Consider the following 6,474-nt stretch of genomic DNA (forward strand, 5'->3'; position numbering starts at 1 on the left):
TGGAGCAGCCATTTTTCTCCTTCTGCTTTAGCATCGAGGTTGAGGTATCTAGTGGCCCAATAGGCCTTGTGTTCTAGTTCCACTGGTAAATGATAGGACTTCCCATATACTAACTGATATGGTGAAGTCCCAATAGGGGGTTTTGAAAGCTATTCTGTATGCCCACAGTGCATCATCAAGCTTTCTAGCCCAATCCTTTCTAGAGGCACTTACTGTCCTTTCTAGAATTTGTTTTAGTTCTCTATTAGAGACTTCAGCTTGCCCATTGATTTGGAGATGATACGGTGTTGCTGCTTTATGGTGAACTCCGTAATGGCTTAAGACAGAATCCAGCTGTCTGTTGTAGAAATGAGTTCCTCCATCACTAATTAGTCTCCTAGGGACACCAAATCTGCTGAAGATGTTCTTTTGGAGGAACTTCATTACTACTTTGGTGTCATTGGTGGGTGTTGCTATTTCTTCAACCCATTTAGACACATAATCTACTGCCACAAGGATGTAGGTGTTTGAGTATGAAGGCGGGAAAGGTCCCATGAAATCTATGCGCTATACGTCAAACAACTCAATCTCTAGGATTTCTTGTTGAGGCATGCTATGACCATGAGGAAGATTGCCAGCCCTCTGGCAACTATCACAGTTACAGATGAACTCTCTAGAATCTTTGAAGAGAGTAGGACTGTAAAAGCCACTTTGGAGTACCTTAGTGGCTGTCTGCTCACTTCCAAAATATCCTCCATAGTCAGAGCCATGGCAATGCCATAGAATTCTCTATGTCTCTTTTTCAGACACACAGCATCAGATTATTCCATCCGAGCATCTCTTAAAGAGATATGGCTCATCCCATAGGTAATATTTTGCATCATGCATGAGTTTCCGGGCTTGCTGCCCGGTAAACTCCTTGGGAATGAATCGTATAGCCTTATAGTTTGCAATGTCTGCAAACTAAGGTGTTGTCTGGATGGCATAGAGTTGCTCATCTGGAAAGGATTCGGATATGTCAATAGAGGGAGAAGAAGTCCCTGCTACTGGCTCAATCCGGGACAGGTGATCAGCCACCTGATTTTCTGTCCCTTTTCTGTTTCTAATTTCTATATCAAACTCTTGCAGGAGTGATACCCATCTTATAAGTCTGGGTTTAGACTCCTGCTTAGTGAGTAGATACTTTAGAGCAGCATGGTCAGTATAAATAATGACCTTAGATCCTACTAGGTAGGATCTGAACTTGTTAATGGCATAAACCACTGCAAGTAGCTCCTTTTCTGTAGTAGTGTAATTTTTTTATGTATCATTTAATACGCGACTAGCATAATAAATGACATGAAGAAGCTTTTCATGTCTCTTCCCTAGGACTGCACCAATTTCATGATCACTTGCATCACACATTAGCTCAAATGGCAAGTCCTAGTTGGGTGCAGAGATGATAGGAGCAGTGACAAGCTTGGCTTTCAAAGTTTCAAAAGCATGCAGGCATTCTTGGTCAAAGACGAAGGGAACATCAGTGGCCAAGAGATTGCACAGGGGTTTGGCGATTTTAGAAAAATCTTTTATGAACTACCTGTAGAATCCTGCATGTCCAAGAAAACTTCTGATTGCCTTAACACTAGTAGGTGGAGGCAAGTGTTCTATCACTTCCACCTTAGCTTGATCCACCTCTATCTCCTTATTTGGTATTTGATGCCCAAGAACAATGCCTTCAGTTACCATGAAGTGGCATTTCAACCAGTTTAGAACTAGGTTTGTTTCTTGGCATCTTTTCAGGACCAGGGTCAGATAATCAAGACAGGAGTCAAATGAGTCTCCATACACAGAGAATTCATCCATGAACACTTCAAGAAATTTCTCTACCATATCAGAAAAGATGGATAACATGTATCTTTGAAATGTGGCATGCACATTACACAGGCCAAATGGCTTTTATCTATAGACGAACACGCTAGATGGACATGTCAATGATGTCTTCTCTTGATCCTGTGGATCTACTGCTATTTGATTGTACCCAGAATATCCATCCAAGAAACAATAAAAAGCATGACCTGCTAGTCTTTTTAGCATTTGGTCAATGAAGGGTAAAGGAAAGTGATCTTACCTGGTGGCGTCATTGAGTCTTCTATAATCAATGCACATACGCCACCCTGTAACTATCCTTTTTGGGATCAACTCATTCCTTTCATTATGAACCATCGTCATTCCTCCCTTCTTAGGAACAACCTGGACAGGGCTCACCGATAGGATGTCAGAGATGGGATAAATAATCCTAGCCTCAAAAAGCTTAGTAACTTCCTTCTGCACTACTTCCTTCGTAGCTGGATTCAATCGCCTCTGTGGTTGTACCACTGGTTTGGCATTATCCTCCAACAGGATTTTATGCATGCATCGGGCTGGGCTAAAACCCTTAAGATCACTTATAGCCCACCCAAGGGCGGTCCTATGTGTTTTAAGCATTTCGATTAGTGCCTCTTCTTACTGTGGCTCTAGTGTAGAGCTTATGATCACAAGATAGGTATCTCCCTCTCCCAGAAATGCATATTTCAGGGAGGAGGGTAATGGCTTAAGCTCAAGCTTAGGAGGCTTCTCCTTTTCCTCAGAGGTTTCCAAAGGTTCCTCTGAATCAGGCTGAGTATCATCAAGCCTTTCCTTGAAGCTTTCGGCCATGTTGATCTCTTCCACCAGGGAATCAATGAGGTCAATGCTCATGCATTCCTTAGGAATGTCTGGATGCTGCATAGCTTTGATAGCATTTAGTATGAATTTTTCCTCATTGAATCTTAAGGTTACTTCCCATTTCTCAACATCAATGAGGGTCCGTCCTGTAACTAGGAAGGGTCTTCCTATGATAAGGGATACACTCTTGTGCCCCACCATGTCCAACACCACAAATTCAGTGGGGAAGGCAAAGGGTCTAACCATGACAATCATGTCTTCAATTACTCCTGATAGTATCTTAATAGAACCGTCATCAAGTTGAAGGCACATGCGGGTTAGTTTGACTTCATTAGTCAAACATAGCTTCTTTATTAAAGAAGCAGGTATTAGGGTGATACTTGTCCCAAGGTCACATAGAGCTGTTCTTGTACAAGCATTACCTAGAGTGCATGGTATCATAAAGCTTCCAGGGTCCTTGAGCTTCTCTGGCAAGCTATTTTGAATGACTACCCTACATTCCTCAGTGAGGAGTACTGTTTGTGTCTCTCTCCAATCTTTCTTATGACTTAGAATGTCCTTCATGAACTTTGCATAAGATGGTATCTGTTCAAGAGCTTCTGCAAAAGGGATCCTTATCTCTAATGTTCTGAGATACTTCGCAAAGTGGGTAAACTTTTTATCCCTTTCCTCTTGACAGGGTTTATGAGAAAATGGCATCTTAGCCTTGTATTCATCAACCTTGGTTGATGAAGGCCGAATGCCATGTGAGTTGGAAGGGGGTCACTAGCTTGCTTAGGAGGGTTGTTATCAGTCTGTGACTGACCTCCTTTGCATGGGCATTCAACGCCCATGCGGCTGCCCCCTTGGGCATTTAAATGCCCACTCTCCACCCTTTTCGGGTGTTCAACGCCAAGAGGGATACCTCTTTGGGCGTTTAAACGCATAGTCTCTGCTCATTCCTGGCGTTCAACGCCTAGAGGGATACTTCTCTGGGCGTTTGAACGCCCAAAGTCATCTTATGCAGAGAATAAGTTAGTTAGGAAGTTTTGAAAAAGAAGAGAGAGAAAGAAGTGATTAATTAAGAAAAAATTTGAATTTTAAAAATAAGATAGAAGATAAGATAAGAAAATATTTGAAATTAAAATTTAATAAGAAATTAAAAAGATTTGAAAAAGATCTAATTTTAAAATTTAAAAAGAAAAGATAAGATAGAAAAGATAAGAAAGTTAAGAAAAGATAAGTTTTAAAATTAAAAAGATTTGAATTTAAAATTTAAAATTTGAAAATTAAATTTTGAAATTTGAAATTTTAAAATTTGAATTTTGACATTTGAAATTTGAATTTTTTAAATTTTAAATTTTGAATTTTGAATCTGAAATAAGATAAGATGAAGATTTGAAAAAGATTTGAATTTTGAAAAGGTTTAATTTTTAAAATTGAAATTTGAATGTTAAATTTTGGATTTTGAAATTGAATTTTGAAAAAGATAAGATAAGATTTTTAAATTTTGAAAAGATAAGCAAAAGATAAGATTTTTGAAAAAGATATGATTTTTATTTTTGAAAAAATTTGATTTTTTGAAAACTTGACAACTAAGATAAGATAAGATAAAATTTTAAAATTGAAATCTGAATTTTATTAAAAAAATTAGAAAATTAGGTTGAAATTAAGTTAGAAATGATCTATTTTTTTAACTTTTGAATTTAATGAGGAAAGAGAAAAACAAGTAAAAGATACCAAACTTAAAATTTTTAGATCTAATGCTCTTTATTGTTGAAAATTTTTGGAGGAAAACACAAAGGAACACAAAACTTAAAAATTTTAAGATCAAAACACAAAAAGACTCAAGAACACTTTGAAGACACACAAGAGCACAAAGAACAAAATTCAAAGACTCAAAGAACTCAAGAACATAAAAATAATACCAAACTTAAAATTTTTAGAAAATCAAGACACAATTTTTGAAAATCACAAGAAAATAAACAAGAAAATACCAAACTTAAGGACTTGACACAAGATTTAAACAAAGAAACTATTTTTAAAAATTTTTTGAAAGAAAGACTCAAAAGGGACCAAAATTACCAAGAACAAAAACACAAAGACTCAAACTAAGAACAAAGATTAAACAAAGAAAATAAAAATATTTTTTTTAAAAGCTTTGTGAAATTTTTGAGAATTTGAAGAAGAAAATAAAAATAAAAGACTCAAATCAAGAAGAAAGTTATACTCTTGCAAAAATCAGGGACACAAAGACTCAAACAGAGAAAAGAGAAATATTTCTTGAAAAACGTTTAGGAAGAATTTTACTTTAAAAATTTTTGGAATTGAAAAGCATGAACATGCAGGACTAAAACCAAGAGCAAAAATTGAACAAAGAAAAGAGAAATATTTTTGAAAAAGGTTTTTAATTTTTCGAAGATTGAGAAGAAGAAAATAAAAGTAGAAAAGCTAACAAAATTAAAAATTACCTGATCTAGGGAGCAAGACAATCCGGCAGTATGTCCAAACTCAACAATCTCCGGCAACGGCACCAGAAACTTGGAAGTACGAATCCCCACACTTTCGTACAACTGTACTAGCAAGTGTACTGGGTCGTCCAAGTAATACCTGAGCGAGTCAGGGTCGATCCGATGAGGATTGTGGTTTGAAGCAAGCTATGATTATCTTGCAGGTTTTAGTCAGGCGGATCAAAAGTTGTTGGTTTGAATTTGGTTAAACCATAAAAGGAATAAAGCAAAAGGGGTAGAAAATACTTTGTGAATGAAATTATACTCAGGGATAGGAATAGAGTTGAGGATTGGAGTTGCTTTGTCTTTTTGAATTAAATCTGGTAGTACTATTTCCTTTGCTTGTGAGCGATTTCTTCAATGGCAGGCTGTATGTGATTGACACTGGTTTGATCAGTTGTCAATACTCCTCCAGATCTGAACCCTAGGTTTAGTGCGGATCTATTATGATTGAGGGTGAAGCTCATACAGTTCATTCTCCTTGATGATCCTACTTAAAACGCCATAGACAAGGTCGAATCTTCCGGATCAGAGGGATGCTGCGCCTTTGGTTCTAGCCTCTACCACAGAGACTCTAATCTCCCCGGAAATCGGTTGAACTGATGTCTCGAGAAGTCCCCAACGAAGGCGTGGATTAGCCGTCTGAGAGATATATATTCAAGCTGGTGGTTCATCATTGTTTGATGAAAGACGCACTCTGAACCCATGTAGAATGTGATAACCTTATGCCAGTTCAACGCATTCATAGTGATGAAGAACGAATATACATCTTAGAATTAATCAAACACAGATCAAAGAGAAACAGTAGTACTTTTATTAATTCATAGTACTCAGCATGGCTCCTCCCCTCAACCTAGGAGGTTTAGAAACTCATACTGAAAGGAAAATACAAAGTAAAAATGTGTATGCTGAATGAGATATGAAAACTGTGTAAGTGTTATATGAATTACATGAATCTAATCCCTTAAATACTAAACAAATGACTAGTAAGGGTAAAATAGTCTATTTAGTGCTAAAATCCACTTCTGAGGTCCACTTGGTGAGTGTTTGGGCTGAGCTTTAATGAGATCCATGTGCTATATGGCTCCTTGGGTGTGGAATGCCAGCTAGGGGTCCTCTCTGGGCCGTTGGACGCTGGGCTCTGTTCTTTGGGTGCTGGACGCCTGGAAGGGGGCGGGTAGCGGGCGTTGGACACCAGTTTTGGGCCTTCTAATCCAAAGAAAATTATGGACTATTATATATTGCTGGAAATCTCTAGAAGTCAGCTTTCCATAGCCGTTGAGAGCGCTCCATTTGGAATTTCATAGCTCCAGAAAAGCTCTTC

Source organism: Arachis ipaensis, chromosome B06 (genome assembly GCF_000816755.2).
Source record: "Arachis ipaensis cultivar K30076 chromosome B06, Araip1.1, whole genome shotgun sequence".
In the NCBI taxonomy this organism is placed as follows: domain Eukaryota; kingdom Viridiplantae; phylum Streptophyta; class Magnoliopsida; order Fabales; family Fabaceae; genus Arachis; species Arachis ipaensis.